The sequence below is a fragment of the Gavialis gangeticus genome, unplaced genomic scaffold (genome assembly GCF_001723915.1).
Source record: "Gavialis gangeticus isolate Ggan-Ray unplaced genomic scaffold, GavGan_comp1, whole genome shotgun sequence".
Taxonomy (NCBI): Eukaryota; Metazoa; Chordata; order Crocodylia; family Gavialidae; genus Gavialis; species Gavialis gangeticus.
This window is the reverse complement of record NW_017729001.1, coordinates 4457894-4472950: the sequence shown is the minus strand read 5'-3', so window position 1 is coordinate 4472950 and position 15057 is coordinate 4457894. Positions and strand designations below refer to the sequence as shown.

The following is a 15057-nucleotide window of genomic DNA, read 5'->3' as shown; positions in this document are numbered from 1 at the left end:
AGAGGTGGTGCAGGCTCCTACCCTGGGGGTCTTTAAGAGGAGGTTAGATGAACACCTTGCTGGGGTCGTTTGACCCCAGTACTCTTTCCTGCCATGGCAGAGGGTCGGACTAGATGATCTGTTCAGGTCCCTTCCGACCCTAGAAACTATGAAACTATGAAAACATTTGCTCCTCCACTCACTGGTTGCCCTGTACCCATCACAGTGTCCCATGGACAAGTGGTGCCCCCAACTGCTTCTCCTGGGACTGTCGCTTCTACTTGTGATTACTCCCTGAATAGCCCAGCAGGGTGCAGACATACAACACATTTACTACAATACATTTACTACAAATTAGTGCACAGTAAAAGTGGGGTGGAGACATGAAGCACCACCTTACATAGGTCACCCCACTCTGAGGTAAAGCTACCCTTCAAAACACCTGGAGTAACTATACCGTGGTTTCAGCTGTGTGTCTGTGTCTGTTCTCAGGCAGTTTCATCCCAGAATAGCTTTTCCACTATGTATGCAAACAGCCCCTCCTTGACACGAGGTCAAGTCTTTTAATAGGACCGGTATATGTAGCTAGCATGAGAGAGCTGGTCACATCTGCTACATGCGCTTGAGTCATGTTTATAAGATTTACATGCCACCCTTCCCAAAAAGGCTCAAGGCACCCTACAGTAAAGAGACAAAGAATTAAAGAAACAGAATAAAAGAAAAGAACAAACTCCCCTCACCCCCATACATGGGCAACTGGTGCCTCCTGAGTTTGGGGGGGCACCAGATCGCCGACAGGGAGTGATTCCCTCAGTGGCCGATCGCCAAGCCAACGGCGAAACCAGAAGTATACTTCCAGTTTCATGGCTGGCGCTTTCAGGGGGTGCACGGTCGATCTAGGGGTGCAAATGCACCTGCAGCACCCCTACTCGTCACCAATGTCCCCATAAAGACCTCCTCCCCTGCCAACATTCAGAAGCAATCCACCTCATCCCATCTACTCCCTTCCTCAGCCCCTGATAGAGGAGAGTACCACCCTTGCCCAGCCCATGAAAGCATTTCCCCTCTGGCCATATGCGCTCCCATTCCTACCCGCTCCCCTGTCTCGCATGTAGTGGGGCCATCCCCAACCTGTACCCCTCTTTCTCAAAGGGGGCCATGGCTGTCTCCAAATTTACTATGGAGTAAAATTTGGACTCAAATGTACTCTGTAGTAATTGTGTCATTTCTCTGTACCAAAGTCCCAGTGGTCTTTAGGAGCAGAGTCCTGGGAAGCAAACAAAGGCACACAGAGGTGATGGGGGTGGAAAGAGGTTTTACAGTGCATAAGCTGGTGTGCATCCATTTAGGAGGGAGGACGAGCATTTGTTTTTCTGAAGTCAGTTGAGCGTGGTCCCAGTGCTAGTCCTAGGATAAGAACCTAGAGAGAATACATTAGGACTGTCCCTAATCTCTGACAGACGTGAAGGTGGTAGGGCTTGGCATGTGGCAGTTGCCTCTGCAATTCTAACCACCACATTTGGTGTTTTGCTGTTTACTGTAATTACTCACATACCACATACACCTTTCCCTCAAAAATTAGCCCTCCAAAATTGGGGTATGTGTTTAAAGCAAACAAGCTGATTTCTGTGCTGAAATGGAGATGTGAGGGCACTGTAATGACTGGCAGGGGCAAGCTCCATGCTGGGCATACAGGAGGGCTGGAGCTCACTTTTCAGTGGGCATGCCTACACATCACTTTATGGTGATGTTGTTACTGTGCCATGTTTTAGTGCTTGCTATGCAGAAGTACTAAAATATGGCACAGTAACCACCTGTACTGTGGTGTGGGGGCAGTGCACGCTTAGATTTACTGGCTATATCGCCGTAGTGGCTTGCTATAGCCAGGGAGCGCGCTGCTACAGCAGTGTAGCTGGCAATCATGTGTAGACATACCATTGCTAGATCAACATAGCATGTCACACAGTGATGTAGTTCATAGCTACATTGCCATAGGGCAATGTGTGGACGTGCCTAGCATCACTTACTCTCCCCTAGCAGCTAAAGCAGTGGTTCTCAACCTATTCAGACTCAAGGCAACCCTTGTTAGACTCCAGGCTCCCCTTGGAAAATGCCAACGCTGAGCTTTCACCAATCTTTTGGCTCTGGAAAAATAATAGAGCAATTCCTTTGCTGCAAAGAACTCAGAAAGCCCCTGACAGGTCAAACCATTTTTAACACTATGGATTCCTGCTTGAGATCTCTGGAGTTTGTCTTGTGAATCATGTTTGTACACCTCACAATGCTAACGTTGTGTGGTACCCTGTGGTACTCTCGAAACAATCTCAAGGCACCTCAGGATGCACAGCCTGATTGAGAATCACAGAACTAAAGCAAATACCAATATTTCACAGCCTGCCCATGGGGAATGGCTGAAATGATGCTCGTGGTACTTAATTCCTTCCTGGGGTATGTTAGAGTAGGTGGACGTACACCAGGAATAAGCTTGGCCTTGGGAGGAACTGCATGTTTAGGCTGGGGTGAGCTGAACTGACTGGCTGGGAGAACTGCTTATCGAAAACAGATGGATAGCCAATCCTGCCAAGAACAGTTCTGGTTTCTTGTGCTCTTTCTGCTGGTGAAAGTGGCTGGTTTGACAATCCTCACAATTTAAATCCCTTTGATTTTGCACAGATTGGATACAGTACAGTCAGCAGCACGGCAAAATTCACAGACTGCTCTGCTGGGGACGCTCAACCCTGAGCTTGACAATTCTGTCTGTAGAAGGGAAATGGGAGTTCAGACCCTGTGGTTTCTGTGCTGGGGCAGCCCACAGTAGGTTTGGTTGGTGACTATTTTATAGGGGTTTAGGATGTGCACGCCTGCCTGCCAGAGGCTGAACTGACATGTGATGTGGGAATCCATTTCTCCCCTTAGTCCTTTTTCCAGTAATTCAGAACTACAGCTTGGTATGGTAACTGGACTTGAATGTGTTGGTACTGATTGAACCAACATCTTTCTGTTCCAGACAGTTTCCTAGATACTGGATTTTAAGGTCACATCACTCTGATTACTAGGCTGTTTTATGTTTTCAGTTCCATCCCAACATGATTTTGCCATCATCCTGTCAAGCTCCCCTAATGTTAGAGGCTAATGTTTCATACCTGTTGGCAACATGCTTCAGTGCAGGTCAGGACTCCTAACGCCCCTTGCTTTTTGAGGTGTTTTAAATAATGCTCCCGCTGTGTTGGGAGCTTGCAGCTTGGGCCATTGTAAGGATCACAGGATTACAGGAAAGTTGGGCTGCAAGAGACCACACAAGGTCACCTACCTCAAAGCAGGATCTTCTTTGACAAAACCATTCCAGCCAAATCCAACCTGCTTTTGAAAGTTTCCAAGCATGGAGATTCCACAACTTCTCTATGTAGCCTGTTCAATGCTTGATCACCCTCATGGTCAGGAAGTCCTCCCTAATCGCCAGCATAAATTTCCCCTACTGCAGTTTGAGGCCATTGCTTCTAGTCCTGTCCCTTAGGGCCACAGAAAAAAGCCCATCTCCATCTTTTCTATAATCACCCTGCAGGTATTTGAAGACTGTTATCAAATCCCCCTGCAGTCTTCTCTTCTTCAAACTAAACAACCCTAGCTCTTTTAGCCTTTCCTCATAGGTCTCATCCCCCAGGCCCTGATGATTTTTGTTGCCCTGTGCTGGACTCTTTCCAGACTGTTCACATCCTTCTTCAAGGGAGAAACTGGACACAGTACTCCAGGTGAGGCGCTTCACCAGTGTTGAATAGAGCAGAAAAATTACTTTCCTTGATTTGCAAGGGATACTCCTGTTAACACAACCCAGGATGCTATTGTCTTTTTTTGCAACAAGAGCACACTGTTGGCTTGTATTTAGCTTATGGTCCACCATAACCCCCAGATCCTTCTCTGCAAGTACTGCAGCCCGGCCAGTCATTCCCCAGTCTGTATTTGTGTATGCAGTTATTCCATCCCAGGTACATGACTTTGCACGTCTCGTAGCTAAATCTTATCTGATTGATTGTGGGCCATTTCTCCAGTTTATCCAGGATTCTAGCCCTGCCCTCCAGCGTATCCACCAAACGATCACCAAACTTGGTGTTGTCTGCAAATTAAGTGAGCTAGCAATCAATTCCATCATCCAAATCATTAATGAAGATGTTAATACTGGACGCAAGACAGGACAACATCGGACCCAGGGATGATAAATGATAAAACAGTCAGGACTTGTGGTGATGAGACAACGTAATGGTACATAACTTTGCTGAATCTTCCCTCCTCTCTCTCTAAGATCTGCAGTCCTTTAACACCTGCAGCCTCCTCCCAGTGTTCTTGTGCAGCTTCGCCTTTACTGTTCCTCAGCGTTCATGGATCTCCAGGTGGAGCGGTGAAAAGGGGAGGAAAACAGCAAGCTCAGAGAGACTTTCTGACAGTTATAATAACTGACCTCCCACAGGCCTTAGCATCCCTACCGGAGGGCAAGGAGGTCGGTGAAACATTCTGAGGGAGCAGACATATACTAACAAAATAACAGCAGAAGCTGCCTCAGCTGTTCTCCCTTCCATCGCACTGCAGCAAACCTGCCAGCCTCACTCTGCAGCGGCTGGAAGAGCAGCAAGTGCTCCATGCTTGGCTGGAAGTGGGCATGCAAACTGGCTGCCCTGGTGCTCCACTGCCTTTGGCAACCCCCATCCTCTCCCAGCACAACCTGCCCTCCCACCCACTATCAGCAGTGACCTAAGTAGGTGGGAGACCTGTGTAATCTGCTTAGCAGGGGATAGCTGAAAAAGAGGTTTGTCATTAAAACAAAAAACCTCCCCGTGGCCACTCAAAGTAAAACATAGTGTCAAACAGCACCAGCCACGTGCCCTGTGGCACTTGGGACCGTTAGTACAGAATACATTTGATATGGAATTTTGTCCTCCAAAAGCACTGTGTTGTACTGCAGCATCTCTGACAAGTGTTGGCATGGATATGTGCCCACCCTACTCAGGAATTGGCACCTAGCTTTCCTGGGCTGCATGCTTGCATGCCCACCTGTGTCCATGCTAGTATTTACCCTCCTGCTTCAGACCTTTTCTCCCACCTCCAGTGCTCACCTTTTCTTCAGAGATGTAGCTGCCTATCTTATGCAGCAACAATATCGTCATAACTTGCTCTATGCAGGTGTCCCAGTCATATGAGGACACACAGGGTGGTCTTCTAAGAAGTGTTCCCTGACTAGAAACATGCTAAATCTGATCTCAGCAGGTCAGCCGAGAGAAGGCCACAATCCTGGATTCCCTCAAACAGGGTTTGAAAGAAAGGAGCATTTTAGAAGCATAGTTCTCAACACACACCAGCCCAGACACACCAAGGTCTCAGTTGTATTTCCAGACTCATCCCAGAGCAAAACTGGGGTGATCCCCTTCTTTGACACAGCATGTCAAAAAGCAGCACAAACTTGGTGCAACTTCAACAAATGCAGCCAACTAACTTCCCCTGCTGAATGTCAGATCAAAACCTGAGTGCAAATGGAAACATAATACATCTTTAGCAAACTTCACATCAAAGATTAAACCAAACTTCACACTAACAGGCTGCCCCTCAAGCCCTCTGCCCTAACAAACTGCCTTATACTATGGAGTATGCAAGTCTCTTATCAAAAACAGGAGTATCAAATACACCAATAACAGTGAAGTAAATCTAGACATGGAGACAGACAAAGCAAAGTGCAAACACAGAGAGAAGAGCCAATCCAGCAAGCAGGAGAGAGGAGAAAATGAAACTGGGAGCTTTCTGCTTCAACATAGGGGTTGGGTTAGGTACCAATGTGACAGTAACCTTGGAAAACCCAAAACAGAGTATGTCGTGAAGAGGAGTCCAGGAAAGCTGGACTCATGAGAAGAGTTTCTCTCAGGTGATGAGGAAAATCTGAAGAGACGAGCGATGGCAGGAACAGCGCCTTGCTAAAGAACAAGCAGCAAGTGATCAGGAATACAGTATGATGAATAAGGACAGGATTTGGGCAACATGGGCATAAAACTTCAATTATACTGTGAAGCCCTTTCCTAGGCATATATTGAGTGTACTGCATTTCTCTCTCAGAAAGACCAGAGCAGTCTGCATTTAAAGCCACCCCTCTCCTCCCCACAAAAACACACACATGCACTAAGTATTTTGGTAATAAAGAATTTAGCTGAGCTGTCTCCCCTACCCCTCAGCTCCCTCTATTTCCACTTAATTCCCTCCATGTTAATTCTTTTGTGGCCCCTGACTGCCCAGCCCCTTTTGCCTCAGCCTCTGTTCCTGACCCTGAACCCCACTTGCACCCCCAGTGTTCTGCCAGTTCTACCCTCCAGGCTGTTTTTGCTCCCTTGTGTTTCATCCTGTCCTCCTTTTGACTCCTCACAGGTCCTACGGGCCTCTTGCCCTTCTCCAGCTTCTTGCCTACCTAATGACTCACCTCCACCATGGTCCTTAGCTCTAGGTCAGTGGTGCAATCTCTGGCCCATGGAGCTGTGTCATCCAGATGGGAGGGCTTGGCACAAATCCAGAATTTGACAGTGGGAGAGTGGTGGGTGGCAGCATTAATTGCTCCCAGAGCTGTGGCAGTTAATGCTACCATCGTTAGTTTCCACCAGACTTCCAGATCCATGGGGTCTCCTGCGGTCAGGATGATGGGCCTGCACGCTGGATCATGCTTGTGCCTGGTCGTGTGGTTGCACTGACATGCTGATTAGCACCTGTAGACCAAACCCCATGGAGCCAGAGAGCTTAGCACCACTGCTCTAGATTGCTGTCCCACAGTCTCCCAGTGACCCCCTGTTGCTTCCCTTACTCTTCTTAGTGTAAGAATCCCTCCATACCACTACCCTTACTCGTAATTAGTGATATGGGGGGATTTCATGTGAGGAGCCACTAAAGAGGTAAGGCCTACTCAGTTTCAATTAAATTCAATTTATTAAAGATTCTGGCTGAAAGCCATGCTCCCAAAAACAACATAACAGACATACAGCCATAATATAAATTTAAATAAAAATAACAGAAATGCAAGTATAATAATAAAATAGGGCCAACCATTATAACAACATTATCCCTACTCCTAGAATTAACATAATTAAGTACAAATATGGTGATAAATCAGATCATGAATCTATAAAAATGTTGTGCATAGGTCCAGGATTAACACAGTAAAAAACAAATATAGTGATAAAGTTTATCAGTCATATCAATAGTAAAGGATGTTTAATTCTGATCGCTTCAGCCTTGTAAGCCAAAATTGCAAGATGGTTTACTAAACATGGATCTGTTTGCTGGAGGAGCCATATTAATTTCTCTCTATTTAAGATGTCAATTTCTGCAAGAACGGTGATAAATACTTTCCCGTTATGTCATTATATAGAGAACATTCTAAGACATAACGAATAGCGTCTTCCAAAATTCCTAGACAGGCTGGGCAACATCTTTTAGCCCTCGGAATGAAAAGTCTACATCTACCCAAAATAGCTGTGGGCCCCTGTTCAGTCCTGAGTCTAGTCAAAGAAGCTCACCATTTATTTTTGAGATACAGCTATAAATATCTTTCTTCCCCCAATCTAATTTCCAAAGAATATATAGAGGGGTGATGCAGATAGCCCTGGCCGCTGGAAAATCATTCTGCCTGGCAATATCTCAGAGCCTCTGGAAAACCCAGACCTTTTCTCTGGGGGAGAAGAGTCTTTCATTGTTTTTGACATAATGTCCCCACCCAGAAAATGCAAAAGTGCGAGAGAGAAAAGCTAGCCAGGGAGATTGAAGTGAAGGGAGATTTTGGATGTCTTCTATATAGTACATTTTGAGCAGGCGAGACAGTAGAAGAGGCAGGATCTTAAACCAGAATCCTGCCATTCTAATAATAATTAGTTACAATGGAATCTAATCCCGTCTCTAATCTCAGGAAAGATGCGGAAGTTGGAGGAGGAAGACCCATAAGAGCCCTGAGAAACTTATTCTGAGGTATGTCTACATCATTACTGGCAGCATAGCCCCATACTTCAGCACCATACAGGATCTGAGACATAACTTTGGCTTTATGTGCTAATATGGGAGTTTGGACTGATTGTCCTGCTATGGTTTCATAAAATTTCTTTAAGGCCACTACCGATTGGACTACCTTAGTTTTCACTGACTGAATGTACTGTTTCCATGATGGAAAAGCTATAAACATCACACCCAAGTACCTATAGGTTTTAACAACTTTGAAGCCTATTCAGTTTAGAAAAGACACTTAGGAGGAAGGGGCACATGATAAAGGTTTACAAAATGCTAAACGGTGAAGGGAAAGTAAATAGGATTATTTACTGGCCATGTCTACACAAGATGCTGACTGCACAGTAACCCGAGTTACTGCACAGTAGCACCAACAAACAGTTTTTTCGTGACACTACTGTGCAGTAGCTTAATAATACTGCACAGTAGCGTTGCATCACAGTTGTTGCCATGCAATGCTACTGCGCTGTAGCATCAGGCTACTGTACAGGCAGCATCTCATGTAGCCACGGCCACTCCTTCTCACAATACAGGAACTAGGGGTCACAAAATGAAATGAGTAGCCACTCTGTTTAAAACTAACAAAAAGCAGCTATTTTTCACACAGCTTACAATTAGTGTGGAACTTCTTGCCACAAGGTGTTGTGGAAGCTGACAGTTTAGACAGATTCAGAAGGGGATTGGGCAGATTCTTGGAGGAAAGGCACATCTGTAGTTGTTGAGCACAAACAGGAGTCAGGGCTACAGCCTCTGAATCAGAATTTCTTAGACTTTAAATGCTGGAGGCTGCAAGTGGGAGAGGAACAGTGGAAAAATACCCTGGTCACACCCAGGTCACTCTCCCATTCAGCATCCACACTCTGCTCTTGTGTGGCCCAGGAGTTGGGCAAACTGGACCATACGTCTGACACAGACAATAGCAATTCTCATGTTCTTGACTGTGCTTCCAAACCATGGGTGGAAGTGCTAGGGCAGCAAGTCTATGGCTCCGTTATCTGTAGTTAATTTCTTACTTGTTGAGGGCACAAGCACATGACACAATGTCAGAGTAATATACTCTGGAGTTTACTGCATAGCAAAAAGACACAGGACCAGCTCTTCCAGGCTAGCCACCCATGGTAGGAGCTGTTGCAGTGCCTAGCTGCTAGGGAGAAGGGGAGCTAAACTGTTTTTGACCAAAAGACTGCCCTGGGATTAAACTAACTAGAGGAGCAGACATAAGACTAGTCCAGTGGTGCTCAACCTTTGGCCCATGGGACCATGTCATCTGACCCATGGGGTTTCCCACAGGTCTGGAAATTAAACAGCAGGAGTAGTGGCAGCATTACTGGTGGCTTCCAGAGCCGTATCAATTAACATTGCTGCCATTCCCCTGCCACCAAAGTTCTGGGCCTGTGGGGAGCCGCATAGACCAAACTTGTCCATGTGATCCAGCCTGAGGGGCTAGAAGGTTGAGCACCACTGAAGTAGTCTATCAGTTTAACTTATGCAGGTTTCTAGAAGATGCTCCTCACTTTCTGCAGGGCAACTATGCCAGTGTGAGTTACACTGGTATAAGGCTCTGCATCATGTCTCCACTTCTCTTCTACTACAGAGTGAAGTCAGAATCACAATGAGGGCTGGGAGGGACCTCAGGATATCTAGTCCAACCCCCTGCTCCAAGCAGGACCATCCCCAACTAGATCATCCCAGACAAAGCTTTGTTTAACTAGGTCTTAAAAACCCCCAAGAATGGAGAGTCCAGTCTCTCTGGGTAACTTGTTCCAGTGCTTTACTACCCTCCATGTGAGAAAGTTTCTCCTAATATCTAACCTAAACTTCCCTCACTGCAACTTGAGAGCGTTGCTCCTTGTTCTGTCATCTGCCACCACTGAGAACAGTCCAGCTCCATCTGCTTGCAAACCCCATTTCAGGTAGTTGAAGGCTGCTATTAAATCCCCTCCTAGTCTCCTCTTCTCTAGACTACATAAGCCCAGGTCCCTCAGCCTCTCCTCAGAAGTCATGTCCCCCAGGCCCCGAACCATTTTCATTGTCCTCTGCTGGGGTCTCCCCAATTTGTCCACATCCTTTCTGTAGTGGGGCCCCCAAAACTGGACACAGGACTCTAACCTAACGTTCATTTACTCCTTACTAAATACCTCATATCCCTGTCTTTAAAGTCTCCTCCCTTACTGGGCTGCACCAACGGCAATGGAGGGAGGGCTGTAGGTTTTTCTTTGGAAGTAAAGCAGCGGTGCACAGGTCTCTGCCCTGCCGCAGGCCAGATGAACGCAGGGCCTGTCCATGGGTCGGGCAGTGCTGCCACCCATCCTCCGCGCCCCACCTACCGCTCGGGAGCGGGTCTATGGTGCCCCAAAGCCCCCCGAATACCCTGGCACTAGGGCACGGATCTGGAGCACCCATGAACTACAGAGCATCCGTCACGACTGCCCCAGCCTCTGTGTCGTGCAGCCGGCGGTATACCCCTCAACTCCCCGCAGCCTCCGGCCCGACTGCAGAAAGCTAAGCCGCGCGGCCCAGGGAAGTGGGGCGGGACGCAGGACACGCCCACTCCCTCCCACAAGCCCCGCCCCCCGCGCGTGACCCGGAAGCGCTTCCACTCCGCGCGCTCACTTCCGTTGGGCCGGGGCAGCGGCGGCCGCGGTTGGAGCAGCAGCAGCGGGCCGCTGGGTAGGAGCGGAGCTGCCGCTCGTGCGGGTGCCGGGGCTGGAGTCGCCTGTGGTCGGGCTGCGGCGCCCGGGCAGGAGGCGTCGGGAGCGGGACGGGGCTGGAAGTCTGGGCGCGCGGGAAGCCCCGGCTCCTCCGGGGGCGTCTCGTGCTTAGGCTTGCCCCGCACCCGGGGGTGGCGCTGCGGGCGCCCACCCGCGAGAGGCTCTCGGGGCTTCCCGGGTTGCGCGGCCCCGGCTCGGAATCGCTGCTCTTGTGTCTGTGGCCGGGGGTCGGGGTCGGGCTGCCTCCTTGGGGAGATGCGGTCACTTTGCCTGTGGCTTAGACGGGCAGGGTCCAGCTTCCCGGCTCCCCCACCCTGTTGCACCCCCACGGTCTCTGGCGTCTCCTGCCTGCTGCTTAAACCCCTCTTTTCAGACGAGAGCTTGGTCTCACTGCTCTAGGCCCTTGGCACAGCCAGTAACTGTCCTGGGCAAGCAGAGTATTGTGCTATCTGCACATCCCGTGCTGCTGGCACTCCTGTGTGTGGGGGGTGGCGGCAGTGTAAGAGCAGTGTTGTAGCTGCGATAATCCAGAAATTATGCAAGAGGCAAGGGCTTCTTAGAGTAGTGTCTCTTCTTGGACTGACTAGGGAAGTGGGTTAAGCTAGACAGGCTTTTGAATGCAAGGCAGTGTGTATAATGTGCGATTGTCTTTCCCTGCAAGGCCAAACTGGCCTGGTATCTGTAACTGAAACTTCAAGCTGACCTGCAAGCAGCCTACAAATCCTTCACTTCTTGGGAAGCAGCGTTTTGAAACTGTAAACCTGATCCCTTGTACAGAGCACAGCAGCCCCCCAGGCTTCAAATTCACGCTTGCTTCTACAAGCAGGATCGGGCAGCACAGCTAGACCTGTAGGTTTGCTGTCGGCTTCCCGTGTGTTCCTGCTGTAACTCTCCTCCTTCCTGTGATAACTAACACATTCTTGCAGCTCTTGTCAGGATTTGGTCTTGTGTGGGTGTATAAAATTGGCTGTTCAGTGGGATATTTTTTTTCCCCTTATACATAAGAGCAGTGAAAGCTGAGTTGCGAGGAGAGACGTTTCACTTCCCCACCATCAAATGAAGTCAATGACATGAATCATTCATTTTATGAAGCCATCAACCTTCATGCTTTTCCTCCTTGTGGAGCCTACTAGGCTGAGAGCAGGTGCTGCAAGGTCTTTCTAATGCCAGGCTGCTGTGTGGCGGGGCCTCAGTGGGAGAATGGAATTCTTAATAGTAATGATTTGAAGGTAAACAGCCTGGAGTTTGTTACAAGATGGAGGGTGATATTGGCTAAGATAACAAATCAGTATGACTTGCTTGCAGTGTACTGTTACTATCTGGCTGTTCACTGAACTGTGTGATGTGAAAAATCACTTGTACTATGGCATTCTCTTGGTAGTGCCACTGGGTTGGTTGAAGGCAGTAGTTCTGTGGAAACAACTTATGACCTTTGTGATTACTCTGTCCATGTGATGGTCCTCACATTGGGAGGAAAGCAGTTCTTAGAATTAGAAGTGCAACCAGTAACACAAGATGTGCAACACTATTTGGCAATCAGAGGTCACGAGCCAAGAGAAACCTAAAATATAACCAGAGCAAAAGAAATTTAGTTGCGTAGAAGTACCGATAAATAAAATACGCCTTTTGGCTGGGTCTTCTGGACACCACATGCATGCAGGTGGCCAGGAGCATAACCAGGTAGCATGGGGGGGTAGTTACCTGTAGGTAAGTCTGTAGAGGGGAAGGGGTATGGGTGGGGGGCAGATGGAGGCCCCCACAATGAGGGAAGGGCTGGGGCTGGGGATGCTGCCCAGACAGGATGGTGAATGGGACTCTGGGGCTGGGGCAGAGAGCGGGACAGAGCCACAGGCAGCTCATCCAAGGGGTGGGGGGTGGCTCCCTGCTGCTACATGCACCCCTGGGAGAGGTGTGATGGGCATGTGCTCCCCCAGACTTGTGCATGTCTGGGGTGATGGAGCAGAGGTGGATTGCCTGCTGTGGGCTCGGGGCTTCCTGCACTGCTGCCTTTGCCGGAGGAGCTGCATGTTGGCTGTACATCCCCTGCCCATCCAGCAGCAGTGGGGGTGGTGAGTTGTGCCTTTTGCTGCTGGGTGGGCAGGGGACATGGCTCAGGCAGTGCACAGCTCCCAGGGCAAAGGCAGCAGGGTGGAAAGCCCTGAACTCAGTGGGTGGCCTGCATCCACCCTCACCTTGCTTGGCTCTGCTCCTAGAAGCTGTGCTTAAAAATAGTGGTGGTAGCACTTGAACTAAAGCTCACTTGATGAGCTTTAGTTCAAGCAACCCCACTGCTATTTTTAAGTGCTGGGACACTGACCCTCTGGATGAGCTGCCTGCAGTTCTGTCCCACTCCCTGCCCCTGCCCCACTCTCCCTCACCGTGGGGGCCCTGATCTGCCCCCCATGCCCTTTCCCCTCCACAGACTTACCTCCAGGGTGCTGCTCTCCACACAGCCTGGCTGTGCTCCTGTAAATCGGCTATTGGATCAGTATCAGCTGATATGCCTGGTGAATAATTGGCTGTTGGTATCAGCCAAGAAAATATCTTTTGATGCACTCCTAATTTATTGTATATAGTCTTGACTTCAGGCTTATAGATGTTGACGTTCTCTCTGGGACTGTAGACAGTAGCAACTTTTCTAGAAGCCATTCAGTCCTGAAGCCCTGTTCTTGTGCTAAACTTTCTCAGTGGGCGTGGATGAATCCTGTGTAAATAATAGCAGTTTTCAGTCCTGCTACATGCTCCTTCATGTACAGATAGCCTGAGAATGAAGGGCGTTGTGTTGATGGTGAGGATGTCTGCTTTATGGTGAGCCAGAGGGTCAAGCTTATCGTGGTGCTGACTTCCATTTGTCCATCTGGTGCATGGTTTACAGCTCACCTTGACAAAGAAAGCTGCTATTTTGAATATTGCCTTGAATGTAACCAAAATATACTCCTTGCAGCCAGATACCAAATTCAGGTCTGTCTCTTATCCAGAGGTTGAAGATCAGTGTTCTAACCATGATGCTAGTGAAGAGTGTTCTTACTCTTCAGGGCTTTGTTTTGTCTCTAACTAAGGCTGTTTAGACTCTTCTTTAAAACTTCTTCTGTTGCTGCTGGTGGTAACAGTGTTAGGAGCTGTAAAGAAGACTTGCTTGTGTTGTGATAATCTTCAAACCCTACTCTAGTGTATAGCACTGCCACACACTAGAGATTCTCTGTGGGCGTAGGAGGATGTTAATAGATGACTTATTAAGATCATAATCTTTTTGGGACCTGCCTGTTGTCACTGAACAGCTTGCCCATTGATAGGGACCTACCTAAATCCCTGTGGAAGTTCACAGCACCTTAAATCTTGTTCTTTTTGCTGCCCCACACCACCATTGAGTGACTGAGGCAAAAGTTGCAGCACTAATCAGTGCTCAGCCACTCTGTGGTGGGGGAGGGGGTGTGTGGTGAAAAGAGCCAGATGAAAGGCGCTGCTGCCCTGTGAACTGCTGCTGCGATTTGGGTAGGTCCCTAGTCTGACTGACAGAGTAAAGCAATTGAGGCATTTACAGTTTATGGCCATTTTTGGTGCGTAGCTTAGTTGTCTTGCACAATTCATTCTATTGATATGAAGATGCTTTGGGTACTTCCATGGCTTTCTGCCAGTCTCACTGATTGTGACAAGATGTCCACTGTGCTTTCCATTAACTATAGGAAATCTGCTTCTTGGTTTTCTGAGCAGCATATTCTGAAAGGTTCTATCAAACTGATTCTTGGCTCTTTCATGTGGCTACCCTGGCAGCCAAATGTTCGACTAAATCCACTTTTATTAACAGACTCAAGATGTATGTGCAGGGGATGCTGTTCTTTAGATCAAAAGATACGAGATCTTGTAACGCTGAATATTTCATGACTGACATCAAAGGAACACTGATTCACTTGGAAAACTGGCTGCATTTTTTAAAACAGTTTTAGGCCCCTTGTCTGCCAATTCCTGTGCATCTTTGTCCTCTTGTTCTCCCCGTCCGCCCTCTCCAATTAGAACTACAAATTGGACGTTGGAGCAATAAAAATAAAAAATCAAACTATATTTAGATGAAACCGGGGGCCTCCACAGTATGAAGATGTCATAGTACTACTAGAAATAGTCTAGCTTTGGAACTGAACAGTAGCCAAAGGCAGCAGTCAGTGCTCAAACCTCTTCTGAATTGGATCTACATTTGTAAGTACAGCAAAAGCTGTGTTAACCGGCACTTTATTAGCCAGAAAACTCTACTAACTGGCATCTGAGGGATGCGGCAAAAGTGAAACTGGAAGTACCACTTCCAGGGGACTTTCAGTTTTGCCACCGCAAGCTGAGCTTTACTTTGTCACTTCTTTGG

General features: G+C 48.2%; 1 protein-coding gene across 6 annotated transcripts in view; it reads left to right on the top strand.

Moving 5' to 3' along the window:
- The first annotated feature begins 10610 nt into the window (after positions 1-10610).
- AP1B1 (adaptor related protein complex 1 beta 1 subunit) overlaps positions 10611-15057 on the top strand; it is a 61268-nt gene continuing 56821 nt past the window's right edge. For 4 of the 6 annotated variants that reach the window (XM_019506716.1, XM_019506715.1, XM_019506714.1 and 1 more), the window contains exon 1: positions 10612-10665. The gene's annotated coding sequence lies outside the window, so the exon portion shown is untranslated. Of the gene's footprint in view, positions 10666-15057 lie in introns of all 6 variants that reach the window. The other 2 variants (XM_019506717.1, XM_019506713.1) reach the window with 1 other exon arrangement.